This window comes from Maylandia zebra, unplaced genomic scaffold (genome assembly GCF_041146795.1).
Source record: "Maylandia zebra isolate NMK-2024a unplaced genomic scaffold, Mzebra_GT3a scaffold11, whole genome shotgun sequence".
NCBI lineage: Eukaryota > Metazoa > Chordata > Actinopteri > Cichliformes > Cichlidae > Maylandia > Maylandia zebra.
In genome coordinates this window covers 3,771,127-3,785,837 of record NW_027490041.1, presented here as the reverse complement: position 1 = coordinate 3,785,837, position 14,711 = coordinate 3,771,127, and the positions used below count along the sequence as shown (strand labels likewise).

The 14,711-nt window shown below is 43.5% G+C and overlaps 1 long non-coding RNA gene across 1 annotated transcript; it reads left to right on the top strand.

Annotated features, from left to right (window-relative positions):
• Positions 1-398: 398 nt before the first annotated feature.
• LOC143415958 (uncharacterized) lies at positions 399-8,703 on the top strand. Its single transcript, XR_013096388.1, has 2 exons — positions 399-1,101; positions 8,352-8,703. It is a non-coding gene; the product is annotated as an uncharacterized LOC143415958 (long non-coding RNA).
• The last annotated feature ends 6,008 nt before the right edge of the window (positions 8,704-14,711 follow it).

The window sequence follows — 14,711 nt, the reverse complement described above, 5'->3', positions numbered from 1 at the left end:
TTTGCTCTGTCCTCCTATAAAAAGCATGAACATTTGAGTGTTTGACTAGTTTTAGATTTCCAAAAATTTGATATTTGTACAACTAAACATTTGAACTACAATTATATGTGTAACATATGTGTTAAACACTTGTGAATTTCACCCAAAATACTTTCTTTTTTGGAATAAATATGTCATTTTTTTGCATCTCACTCTCCTATCTGTGTGTTCGGTCTGTGTGCGTTCATGTGCGTGTGTGCGCTGCGTGGTGACGTAGGCGCGTGCATGTGTGCCCCGGTCACAGCTCCTTTCAGCATGGCCGGAGGTAAGTCACTGCCACGTTGCTCTCAGTTAATCAAAGTTTGTTCGGATCCCAAGCTTCAGTGTGAATACGACCGTACCGCCGCAGTTTTGTTTATCGTTAAGAGACTCATTTGGGATAAGTTTTGTGGAGGACGAGTTCATTAATACACAATTATAATGAGTTATAGCCGAGAACTCGGCTAATATGCTAGCATGCTAAGCTAGTCCGTATCGCTAGCGGCTTGAGAGTTTACTCGCGTCAGTCTCTCCTTTTGTGTAACAGCATGCACCTTTTCTTTCTTCGTCAGGAGAGGGTTACGGGCAGTCGCGTGACACGCACGGATCGAACATGTGTCTCTGTGTTGCAGGTATGGAGATGTTTTTATGTTTTGGAGATGCAGTCTTTCATTTATTGTTCTTATAAGTTGTTTTGATGTTTTTTTAGTGACATATTGTTTATTTTGTGCTTTTTGTTTTTTGAGAGTTTAAGTCAATGGTTTGAAATAATTTGTTGTATTTGGTTCGTTACATTAATGTACATTAAGGGCACAGCTCCTTTCAGCATGGCCGGAGGAGAGGGTTACGGGCAGTCGCGTGACACGCACGGATCGAACATGTGTCTCTGTGTTGCAGATGTGCAGTAAAGAGCCAAAGATTCGACACTGTCTCCTGCCTCTTGCTTCAACACCAAAACACAACGCAGAACAGCAGGCGTAACAATTACACGGGTTACATTGGTGCCGTGACCCTTTGGATTCATCAAGCATCGACGTCATCTCGATCACCGTGGGGAGCTCTTCATAATTGCCCTCGTTCCAAGTTGGTTGCTTTTCCTAACTTGTGTGGGACTTTTTGAATGAGCTTGGACATTTAATCTGCTCAATTCTCATCCTGAATAACATTAAGTGTTAGTTAAGAATACTGTGTTTGCTTTTGTTCAGTTGCACTATTTGGAATCTTGTTTCTTGTGATTGTGCTTTATTCATCATTATGGAGTCAGCATCTGGTTCAGAGGCAACTGGTGTTCCTGATGGGGAGGTTTCCTCTAATGTTGGTATGGGGCGAGGGTGGTTTCTTGGGGATGGGGTTCAGACACCTAAAGTTGGTGTGTCATTTGCTCCCAAGTTTTGTTCCACTCGTCTCCAGGTTCCCCCCTGTGACATTCAGACCCCGCAGACAGCTGGCAGTGCTGAGTTGAGTACACTCATCTCAGATTTGGCCAATCAGATCTGTCAGTCCATTGTAGCCCAGCTGCAAGGTGATAAGGGGACCAGTATGCCTACTGAAAGCTCTAAGGCTGAGCAGGGACCCCCTGAGCTAAATTTGTCTGGGGTGAAACTCGTCTTGCAATCAGACGTCAAGGAGCCACCAGTTTTCAGGGGTGATGGCAGTGATAAATTTTCCATTCATGAATGGGTTGAAATGATGGAAATGTACTTTGTAAAACGCAACACACCAACAGATCAGCGATCACGTGACATATTGGCTAGGTTGATGGGGAAGGCTAAGGATGTAGTGAGGGTCACCCTACGTCACAACCCCTCACTTGACCATGTCCAGGTTCCTGATTTGATATTTGACATTCTGAAACAGCACTTTAGTGTATTGACTTACTCTTCTATGCCTATGGCTGACTTCTATAACACGAAACCATTACAACATGAGGGAGTGATGGAATATTGGATAAGGCTAAACAATGCTATTGACGCTGCTGACGAGTGCTTGCGTAGGCAGGGGCGTAATGTTGAGGATCCAGGGCGTGAGGTCTCGATGATGTTCATCAAGTATTGCCCTGACCCCATCCTCTTGAACAGGCTCAGCATCAAAGCAGCTGAGGAGTGGACAACCACTGAGGTTCAAGAACGCATTGATAGCTTCCAGCGTGAACTCAGGGCACGCAGTCAGGGCAGTTTCCACACCTCACAGAGGAGAGAGGTTAGCCACAACTGCTCTATTGTGCCTCAAGAAGCGATGGCATCACAGCCTGGGCAGGCCAGTGTCGCCTTGCAGTCTCAGCCTACAGCACCAGCCTCAAACCTTACTTGTCAGCTTTCGCCCACAGCAGCTTGCTTCACTCCTGTTCTAGCTGATGTTTCGACAACCTGTCCTTCTGGGACGTCAGTGTCTTCTTGTCCGGTGCCTACTCCTACTCCTCAGTTCCAACAGTCACCAACGTACACTGTGTCCACTCAATCTAGTCAGCAGTCAGTTGGTTGCGAGCTTGGTTCGACTAACACCCAAGCTTTTGATGTGACTGGCATGCGCGCTCTGATCGGCCTCTTGGATCGCGTGATTGCATGTCAGAATGTGCAGACTACAGTCCCTGCATCTGCACCTTCGCAGCGTTTTACCCGCGGGCCCTTTCTTAAGAAGAGTTGTCAGGTCTGTGGCAACACTGGTCATTCCACTCACATGCACTGCAGGAGAGAGAATCTCTGTCTTGCATGCTTTGCTCCTGGTCATTGGAAAAAGGACTGTCACAGTCGTCGTGAGGGACGGGAGGCCGGGGCTGTCGCGAGGCAGGGTTGGCCTTCGGAAAACTGAATCACCCACACTTGGAGAGGGGCAGTGTGGGGGATGAACCTAATACCCTCAATCATGATGAATCGGATCTCGAAATTCTTTATGTCAACACCTGTTCAACAATGCCAGAGGGATACCGTGTCGTGGTTCAGGGACCAGCAGTAGTGCCTACATTTAGTGAATTGTTCTACACCCAAGTTGCAGTGAATGACAAGGTTAACTTGAGGGGCATGATGGATTCCGGGTCTATGGCTTGCACTATGAGTGAAGAGGCCGAGAAGTCACTTAGAGAGGCTGGGGCTCTTGTGAGTGGACTGCCGAACGGATTGTGCTGGTTGGCTGTGGTGGGAAGCAGACCCACCCAAAGTGCGTTTATGACTTGACACTTACTGTCCACGGTGTGAAATGCATTGTACCAGTTTTGGTAGTGTCGGGCCAGCGTGATGAGCTCATCATTGGCTCCAACGTTCTCAAGTACCTGATGCGAGTTATGAAACATTCTGATGACTATTGGAAGCTTGTGTCTGTAGGAAGCAAGCACTCGCTTCTTGACTATGAGCACTTCTTGGACATGATGTCGTGCACCACCAGATGGAGGGGTGAGGAGGTTCCCGACAAAATTGGCACTGTGAAACTGCCTCGTGCTGTGACACTACTCCCACGGTGTGAACATCTGGTATGGGGCAGGCTACCCAGCAATGTGCCAGTCTCTCCAGGCAGCACGATCATCGTGGAACCGTGCACCTCTGGGTCTGGGCCGAGAGACGTTCTTGTTGGCCGGGTGATCACATCCATGTGGGGTGATCGGTGGGTGCCATTGAAGATGACCAATCTCTCCTCAAAACCACTGACCTTGAAACACAACTCGAGGGTTGCTGTTGTTTCATCTTGCCTTGCGGTGGAGGACCTTGATTTCCAGCAGGACTCCTGCAAGATGGCGAGTATGGCCCAGGTACCAGCCAGTGGGCCAGCTGCTACTGAGGCCGACTTGAATGACAGGTTGTGCTCCCTAGGTTTGGGTGATCTTGACATTGACTCATGCCATGCCAGCTTACAATCAAAGAGAGAGCTCGTTGAGCTAATTGAGCAGTATGAGGACATCTTCTCTAGACACCCGCTTGACTGTGGCGAAGCTAGACGCTTTGTACATCGGATCCACCTGACTGATGAACGCCCATTCCGTATGCCTTACAGAAGAGTACCCCCTGCTCATTACCAACAACTAAGGCAGGTACTCACTGACATGGAGGAGAAAGGGATTATTCGCAAATCCATCAGCGAGTATGCATCCCCCCTCGTCATGGTCTGGAAAAAGGATGGCGGATTGCGGATTTGTACGGACTTCAGGTGGTTGAATGCGCGGACTCTTAAGGATGCGCATCCACTCCCTCACCAAGCGGATTGCCTTGCCGCGCTTGGGGGCAATGCCTTCTTCAGCACGATGGACTTAACCTCTGGGTTTTACAACATTCCAATGTGTGAGGAGGATAAGAAGTACACCGCTTTCACAACGCCTGTTGGCCTCTACGAATACAACCGGATGCCACAAGGGCTCTGCAATAGCCCAGCTTCATTTATGCGCATGATGCTGAACATCTTTGGTGACCTCAACTTCACCAGTCTGCTCTGCTACTTGGATGACCTCCTGGTCTTTGCTCCCACTGAAGAGGAAGCCCTGTGCCGGCTCCGAGCTGTTTTTCAAAGGTTGAGAGACAACAATCTCAAGTTGAGTCCAAAGAAGTGTCATCTGCTGCGGAAGTCAGTCAGGTTTCTTGGTCATGTCATCGACCAGACCGGAGTGGCTGTGGACCCAGCTAAGGTGGAAGTGATTTCCAAGATGCCAAAGGAGGCTCTAATGGAGAAGGATGGTTGCACTCCTTCTGTGAAAAGGATTAAGTCCTTTTTAGGAATGGTCTTTTTCTATCAGTGCTTCATTCCTGGTTGCTCAGCCATTGCCAAGCCTCTGTTTGCTCTGACGGCTGGTCAGAAGAGGAAGGGACGGACTAGTCACGCTGGGAGGGGTGCTGGCATGTTCAGGAAGTTGACTGCTGCAGATTGGAGCCCTGCATGTGACAAGGCCTTTCATAAACTGAAGGACGACCTCCTTAACTGTGCCGTGTTGGCTCACCCTGACTTTTCACGACCGTTTATTTTGTCTGTGGATGCTTCTCTGGATGGACTGGGAGCGGTTTTATCACAATTGCCTATCGACGGGGATAAGGCACGCCCTATTGCTTTTGCGAGCAAAGCACTAAGCAGGTCACAGCAGCGATACCCAGCCCATCGCCTTGAGTTCATGGCCCTGAAGTGGAGCATCTCTGAAAAGTTCAGCCACTGGTTGAAGGGGCACCAGTTCACAGTGTGGACTGACAACAACCCGCTCGTTCATGTATTGACCAAACCCAAGCTGGACGCTTATGAACAAAGGTGGGTGGCCAAGCTGTCATCCTACAACTTTGATTTGAGGTACATCCCAGGTCGAAAGAATGTTGTAGCAGATGCACTCAGTCGTGACCCCTTCACCTATTCTATTGGTGGACGCTTGCTTCAGGAGCCCTACGAGCACTTGGTGCGGAATGCAGAAGGTGCGGCGGCTCATGAGGTGCAGGACGCTTTCAGGTTTGGTGTCCAAAATATTCAGGTTGCCCAACAACCTGTTCCAGCTCTGACCTCAGAAGATTCCTACAGTTCGTCGGAAGTCACGGCTACCTTGGTTCACCATGATTACTGGGAAACCGCTGCGGAGAATAGAGCTGCCTCCCTTCTCTACCTTGTTCAGCAGTTGCAACCAGTTGGCAATGATGTACTGCCATCACTTACCTTACATGAGCTGGAGGACCACCAACTTCAAGATCCCGTCATCTCCGCTGTCCTGCCACTCGTAGCCCGCAGGAGGCACCCTTCCAGGCGTGAGAGACATGGTATGGATTCCAGGGCACTGGCCCTATTGAAGCACTGGGAGAGGCTCAAGGTTCGGGATGGCATTCTCTACAGGGAGACGAGAGACCCTGTGAGCAAAACAAAGAGACTCCAGTTGGTGTTGCCAGTGAATTTACGGGTGCAGGCCTTGAAAGGTGTCCACGATTTGGCAGGGCACCAGGGTCAAGTTCGCACCCTCCACCTAGCAAGGCAACGTTTTTTCTGGCCCAATATGGAGAGGGATGTGAAGGAGCATGTTCGGTGCTGTGGAAGGTGCATACTTGCCAAGACTCCAGAGCCTGCAGCACGAGCCCCATTAGAGAGCATTAAGACCTCTGCTCCCATGGAGCTCATCTGCATTGACTTTTGGTCAGCAGAGGACAAAAAGAAGCGCTCTGTTGATGTGCTTGTGGCAACTGACCACTTCACGAAAATGGCCTTTGCTTTCCCGTGCAAGAATCAGACTGCCAAGCAGGTTGCCAGAAAGTTATGGGACTGTGTTTTTTGTGTATATGGTTTCCCTGAGCGTATTCACTCAGACCAAGGTCCCAGCTTTGAGAGTGGATTATTTTCTGAGCTTCTGCAGATTTCGGGCGTTGCCAAGTCTCACACTACGGCTTATCACCCTATGGGCAATGGGGGCACGGAGCGGTTCAACCGCACACTTGGCAACATGCTGCGAGCTCTCCCTCTCAGAGCCAAACAGGAATGGCCGCAGCAGATTCAGACATTGACCTTTGCTTATAATGCAACTGTTCACGAGACTACTGGATATGCCCCATTCTACTTGATGTTCGGCCGTGTCCCACGACTACCGGTCGACGTTATGTTCAAGTCTGTTTTGCATGATCCCATTGTGGTGGACTTTAACGGCTACTCCAAGCTTCTTCTGTCATACTTGTCTGAGGCTGCCAAGATCGCCCGGGAGCACACCAGCAATGAGCAGGAGCATCAGGCTCGTCAATACAATAAGAAAATCAAAGGTGTGTCTCTGAACGTTGGGGATCGCGTCCTGCTTGCCAATAAAGGCGAGCGGGGCAAGAAGAAACTTGCAGACAAGTGGGAGCCTCAGGTTTACACTGTTGTGGAGAGGCATCCCAGGACCCACATTTACAGGATCAGTGACTCTTCAGGCCAGAGTAAGGTTGTACACAGAAACCTTCTGTTGGACGTGAGTTTCCTTCCTGTCCAGGATTCGTTGGGAAGTCAGTCCTTAGACGTTTTCTCCAGTGAGGGGGATCTCAGTGCTGATGGGGATCTGGAGGACCCTGGCAGTCTAGGGACAGAGTCTACCGCAGCAAGGACTTCTTTGTGGGTCCTTTCGGATTTGAGCCATGGAGTGGATGTGGATTCCGCGGCAGGAGAGCATGCCTCACAGTCCACGGATCGTCAGCATGGTTCATGTGATGGTGCGGATGTGGACAATGCCCCACCTGATTCTCAGACTTGCACAACGGACATTCCAGCAAGCCCTGCTGGTCAGGCCCAGCACTTTGCTCTTCCTACTCCGGTTGACTGTTCCGCTACCTCTGATTCGACACAGTCTGGCACAGATTCTGTTCCAGGTGCCTGTCATGGGGACGCTGTTGTTCCGCAGACTGTTCCTGTTTCTGGTTCAGACATCAATCAGACCTCTGGTCAGCCGTATACTGAGCAGCCATCCAACTTGCCAAGACATGACTCTGACCATGCCAATGTTCGAAGCAGAGTGGTTACCAGAGCAGGTCGGGTGGTAAAGTCAGTCAACAGGCTGATAGAAAACATGGTCCAGAAGCCTATTACATGGGGCCTGTTACCGCCACGGGAGGCTCGGCCTCTGACATAGACTGTTTTTTTTGGGTAATCCCATTGCGTATTATGAATGTGTTGTACTTGCTTGAGGCATCATGACACCCACCCTGGGCGTTTTTATGAGACCACGTTTGATGAGGTGTAGGCTGCACCTTTGTGTTCTGAAAGGGTTGGAGGCCTGATCAACCTATCCAACTTCTTTTAATCCATTTATGGATAGTTTCTAACTGAACTATGGGATAAGATCCTTGGGTTACCTGTTCCGGAGGTGATGGTAGTTCAGCGTCGTTGTGCCTCTTGGTACTGCAGTACCATTCAGATGTGAAGTGATTTTGGTGAAATTCAGGGGGGGTGAATGTAACATATGTGTTAAACACTTGTGAATTTCACCCAAAATACTTTCTTTTTTGGAATAAATATGTCATTTTTTTGCATCTCACTCTCCTATCTGTGTGTTCGGTCTGTGTGCGTTCATGTGCGTGTGTGCGCTGCGTGGTGACGTAGGCGCGTGCATGTGTGCCCCGGTCACAGCTCCTTTCAGCATGGCCGGAGGTAAGTCACTGCCACGTTGCTCTCAGTTAATCAAAGTTTGTTCGGATCCCAAGCTTCAGTGTGAATACGACCGTACCGCCGCGGTTTTGTTTATCGTTAAGAGACTCATTTGGGATAAGTTTTGTGGAGGACGAGTTCATTAATACACAATTATAATGAGTTATAGCCGAGAACTCGGCTAATATGCTAGCATGCTAAGCTAGTCCGTATCGCTAGCGGCTTGAGAGTTTACTCGCGTCAGTCTCTCCTTTTGCAACAGCATGCACCTTTTCTTTCTTCGTCAGGAGAGGGTTACGGGCAGTCGCGTGACACGCACGGATCGAACATGTGTCTCTGTGTTGCAGGTATGGAGATGTTTTTATGTTTTGGAGATGCAGTCTTTCATTTATTGTTCTTATAAGTTGTTTTGATGTTTTTTTAGTGACATATTGTTTATTTTGTGCTTTTTGTTTTTTGAGAGTTTAAGTCAATGGTTTGAAATAATTTGTTGTATTTGGTTCGTTACATTAATGTACATTAAGGGCACAGCTCCTTTCAGCATGGCCGGAGGAGAGGGTTACGGGCAGTCGCGTGACACGCACGGATCGAACATGTGTCTCTGTGTTGCAGATGTGCAGTAAAGAGCCAAAGATTCGACACTGTCTCCTGCCTCTTGCTTCAACACCAAAACACAACGCAGAACAGCAGGCGTAACAATTACACGGGTTACATATGCTATTGAGCGATACTTTTATGGGTAATTTTTGGTAAAGAAACTGGTGACAGAGTTGTAGGCTTTTTAAAGTACTATTAGCTAACCATTTGAACTGACTTTCAAAACTGATTACCTTTTAAATTGCTGTGGATCAAAACCTCCAGTGGGAAGGCGCCCATTAGAAGAACACGCACCATTGAACCTGAAAATAACAAAAACAAACAAAAAACAGAACAATATATAAGAGTCCGGTAGGGTAATAAATCTCTTCTGAAGCAATATAGTTATTTTGGGTGAAAAACAAAACATTCCTCTAAAATATATATACTGACATCAGCAATCAACATCATGATTGTAATTATTTCCTTTTTAGTACATCTACTGCTGTTTGCATGTGTCAAGCACTACGACTGTATCTATGCATATAAATTCACCATATATATCCAGCAAAAATGTTTTGTTATAGGAAAACAAACAAAGGCATTCAATCAGAGGTGAGAAATTAATTGGGAATATGAATTATAGGTGAACTATTCTTTACCTACTAGCAATCAAGCTTCTTTAACCAAGAAGCTTGAAATATTTGAATGTAAAATAAAATAAATAAATAAATAACAATAAAAATAACATGATGTAATTAAAATGCACAACTTACATTAAGGAAATCTGCATTTGTATCCACAGGCTAAAAGTAAAACAGTAAATGTGTTAGTGATAGTACAGGTATTTGTAAAAAAAAAAAAAAAGAGGCAGTAACTGTGACGCTTCTAGTGGGATGCTAAATGCAGAGATTTATATTTACAGTATAATACTGCATGTACGGGTAGCTGTGTTGTGAACTGTAACTGAATATTAGAGAATCTCAGAGAAATTAAATGTATTTATTTTTTGAATTTATCAATCATAAAACTGTGTGTTTTGAAGGCCTGTTACGATAACGACTTTTTGTTGGTCGGTATATTGCCCCATAAACAATTGCGACAAGTTATGTCATTGTCATTTTAAGACCATTTTATGTCTTTGAATGTATAATCATAATATAACACCATAATAATGCAAGATCTACACACTTTCAATTGACAAACCAACATCTAATTCTTAAAGTATTTAGATCATTGAAATTAGGAATCAAAATATTAGATACCTTAAAAACTTGAATAAATAGTAAGTTTTCTAACAAATAGAAAACAATGATATTTAATGTTATTGTTTTGTTATCATTATATTTTATTTTTGTAAATATAATGGCACATAAATTACATCATCAGCAATTATTGAGGTCATGTACATGTACTGTGTGTTAAGTCGATATATCGATTATTGTGATAGGCCTACTGTTTTGGTATCATAACGAGCTTGTCAAACATGCATGACCACTAAACAATGTCTAAGCAGTAGTATTGGTCTGAATGACAACAAACATAACTAGTGTTTTGGAAAATCTGTTAGAAAACAGTTATTTCAATAATTATGATTAGCATGTGACACAGACACCGCATAAAAAACCACAACAACAAATACTTACTTTAGGAGGATGGGGGAGGGCAGCATGAGGTTGAGACTTTGACATCTGTAAGAAACAAATTCATGTATTACAAACAAGTCACTTAAAAATACATTAATGTGGCAGACTGTTCCCTGTTCAGATGCAGTGTATAAGTACAATCAGGGCTGTCACAACAATGGGGTGGGGCCAAGTGGCTGCAACCCTAGGTACAATGTGCAGGTATATATAATTACATATAATATATGTGAATAAAGCAAGAATCTGTTTAGGTTAGTCACTGTGCTGACTGATGTTTGCTAGGTTTATATGATTGCAAACTGCACAAAAACAACAACAGCAACAACATTAATGACAATGACAAACAAAATTACTTACATTTATGTAAATCTCACATTAGGAAGATCTGCATTCGATTTCATGGGCTGAAATAAATAGGCAGAAACATTACTGCTAAAAAAATAAAAAACAAAAACTCTAAAAAGCCTAAAAATGACTTAAAAAGCAAGGAAATGTGGAACATTGTAATTAGCGAACATTAATAAAGCATAACTGTTCTTTGTTTCTAACCTTGGTAAGTACTCTGTAGCCAGAAGGAGAGGTAGGATTTCTGTGAAAGCCAAATTAAATGTGAATAGGCTTTGATAGTTATTGAGAAGGCAGAATAATAAGAAAAGGCAAAAGTACGTCACAATATAATTAATTAAGTTACATATTTTGATTACCAAATTATGGAAGCGTGGAGCTGCCACCCAGGCAAAAGAAAAATAGAGCTGTATCACGTTATGACGTGAAATGTTTATTGTTCTAACATTATGCTTTTCATGTTTGTATAATACAGTGGTTCTTAACCTTGTTGGAGGTACCGAACCCCACCAGTTTCATATGCGCATTCATTGAACCCCTCTTTAGTGAAAAATAAAGTGTGTTTTTTTTTTCAAATTAGACGTAGATATGTTTTTTACTGGTGCACAAAATGAGCCGTGCACGTCACAGCGGAGGCTCTGCCGAACCCCTGAGACCAACTCACCGAACCCCTAGGGTTCGATCGAACCCAGGTTAAGAACCACTGGTATAATATAATATCACGTTATTATAATATACATAATTGTCACGTTCGCACAATATTGTACGGACGTGATAATTATGTACATTTTTCGTACAATGTTGTTCAAACATGTTGTTCAAACATGATAGTATATTGTTAGAACGATAAACTTTTCACGTTATAACGTGATATATTTATATTTCTCTTTTGCCTGGGTGGCAGCTCTACGCTTCCGTTCCAAATAAGCGAGAATAAAGTAATATTATATGGGAAAAGGCACCTGCTAGCTTGATGATGGAGGCTTCTTAGACTGGCCACCCGCCTTGGCTTCTTGTCGCCACTCCATGAAATAAAGGTCCGTTTCCTCCATGCCGGCTAATTATTCATCCTCATTAAAATCTCGTATATGTTCAGTTGGCAGAATTGAGAATTTTACATCTTCCAACCACTTAATTAACGCGAACATAATCGGCTTGTTTCTTCCCGTCTCCTGTATCCGGCCGTTCCTCTCGCTGTCAGATTTCGCGCCTCAGAGACGTCGTTATTTTTCAAAAAAAAAAAAAAAAAGAAAGAAAGAAACAGCAACAACTACTAAAGAGAGTTTTTGCACGTTCATTGCACATTTGTGGGAATGTTTAAATATTTAATTTTTATTAATTACTTTTCATTATATCTTTATTTTTAAACCACCGTGGCAATGCGCATGCGCATACACTCCTGCAAGCAAAGGGCTTTGGAGTTGACGTAATGTCGCAATGCATTGTGGGAGCGCAGCACCATCTTGGCAGGTCACGAATCAAAACAAGATTGCTACGAACCATTCTGAAACGTAGCTCAAAAGAAAATGACGGTATAGAGACAGATTCTGTCCAGATGCAAAGAGACGGTACTTGATTGTTGAAATGTGGACCCGTATGAAATATAGCCGTGGAGTAGAAACCCTGAAGACCAAACCGCTATTGACTTAGCATGATCTACTCTCATACCTTGTCTGTGGAGTCAGAGCATACACGGCGCACCAATTTCGCAATTATAAATCTCTGGAGGCGCACATCCAATTCACCAAGGACTGGGTACAAGATTTGGCTATTTTTAAGCCTCCACGTTGTGAGTACGCCGTCATTCAAGCAAAGGTAAGTCAGCTTGAGTACTGCGAGTAAAATGCGTTTGATTCCCCCCAACATTCAAATTAGTGCTAGCAAAAATTCATTCGTGAGGGGGAAATTACAGTGAGAACATGTAGAGGCTCTGTTAGAGGGATAACATAGTGAGTTCAGTGCATTGATGTGACATTGTCCTGAAGGATTTAGTTATTCTTTATGGTTAAAGAAATTGCCCTAATTAATTCATATTTATTATAAATAATCCTAATTACACATCTTGCTTCCTTGTTTGTGTCCTGTGTCACTAAAAATACATTCTGTTTTAGTTTTATACATTGATTAATGACCTGCAGAATCTCCTTGTCATATTAGGTGTCCATAATTGTCACTTAAAGTTGAACTTTATGTTTTCTCCCTCTTGAAAGTGATTACATCCTTGCATTACATACTTTAGGTTCATTTTTTGCTGATAGGTTTCTAAAAAGAAACATGCAGATTTAGAATATAACATGCAGCGTTCTATAGATGGATACATAAAAACACTTTATTTGTTACATTTATGATAAATGGATTTGAAAGTAAATAAAACACATTTGTGTCGGCCTTGGCTCATAGTTCTTGTCTTTAAATGAACTTTGTCTGTGTGTGTTTCAGGTCCTGCACTCTTAAAGACTGAATTGCAGCATTGCAGCCACAGGTCATTGTGAGCATCACAGGGAAGGTTGAAGCCGCCCACTGCAGCTGTATGACTAGAGTTGTGGAGACTTGCAGCCATGTCACTGCTCTTCTGTTTAATGTAGAAGCAACAGTGAGGATCTGTGGCACAAGGACTGTTACAGATGAACCTGCATACTGGGTTTTGCTGGGTAATATGACCAAGATACAGCCAGAGGTTGGCCATAAGATAGACTTCTCCTCTTCAGCTGCCCAAAAAAAGGCTCTTGATCAAAACATAAACAGACCATCTGTAGTGACAGGTAAAAGAAGCCATCCTCAAAAAAGAAAAGTTCCACCTGCTACTGTGGAGGAGTTGGATCAACTGATGGGACAATATTTTTCCAAGCATAGTTCTGTTCTGAATAACCCATAATGTTTTAATTTAGGGGGCCATGTAAATACTTTGCATTTACTGAATATGTACTTACTAAATACCACTGTTCAAAAGTTGAATAAAGAAACAAAGAAATGTTTGCCTATTTTTAATTAAAAGCACTTTGTCGAACATCACATCAGTTACAATGTAGAAAAAATGTTATGTATAGTTTACAAATGACAAAATGTTCACATAAAATCATGACAGCATTTGTATAATATCACCCACTGCTAGCATTCTGTAATTTACTGTCTCTTTTGAAAACTTATCACTTATCACATGGAGAAACCTTTGGAATGCAAGCATGCTGATCCACACAGGTATGCACACAGGTGTACACATGGGTATTCACAGACGCGGACTACAGCTTTCTTGGCTGCTGCCTCAAAGCACACTGTGCGCTGTCTATCCTGCGTGCTGCACAATATCGTTTATTATTTAGTAACTATTGATATCTATGGCTAGCTAGTTTATTGTGATGGTGCTTTTTTTTTTCTATTATTATGTTGCTCTTTGTTGTTTGCTGTCTCCTCTGTTTGTTTGTTTTTCTCCATACAGGTGACCCAGGAGTTTTTTTTTTTGTTGTTTGTTTTTTTTTCTCTCTTCCCCCCCTTCTCACCGTCTCTTCCCCCCTTTGGTTTTCTTTCTTTCTCTCCCTCTCTTTCTTTCATTCTTTCTCCCTGTCCTGTCCCACAGTTATGTCTGTCCCGTTTGCAACTGAAAATAAAATAAATTCATAATTATAATAAAGGTCAATCAAATGGACCAATATGGCAAGGCCATGATGATCCACTTGGTAAAATAAATCCGCTTGCCATCTTTCTTGGCCTCAAGACAACAATTCTGATGGCTATAGATCCAAACGGGACAAAAAAAAAAAAAAAATAAAGTAGTCTCAGAATAGTGAATTAAACCAACATTTATTGTTGATTTTTTTTAACAAGAAAAACATTTTTAAACTGAATAAAAACAATGCCAATAACCAAAATAAATAGAAGCGTACATGAAAACTACACAGTCCTTCACCTTTCTGTCTGATTTTTTTAAGGAAAACAGTTTTTCATTCCACTAAAAACAGGACAAACCCACCAGCATGAACATTAAATAAACTATTACAATTGTAAAACAAAACTCATTTACAAAATGTAATAATTATCAGTGGGTCCCAGGAAATAGAATGTGACATGGGATTTAGATTTCCG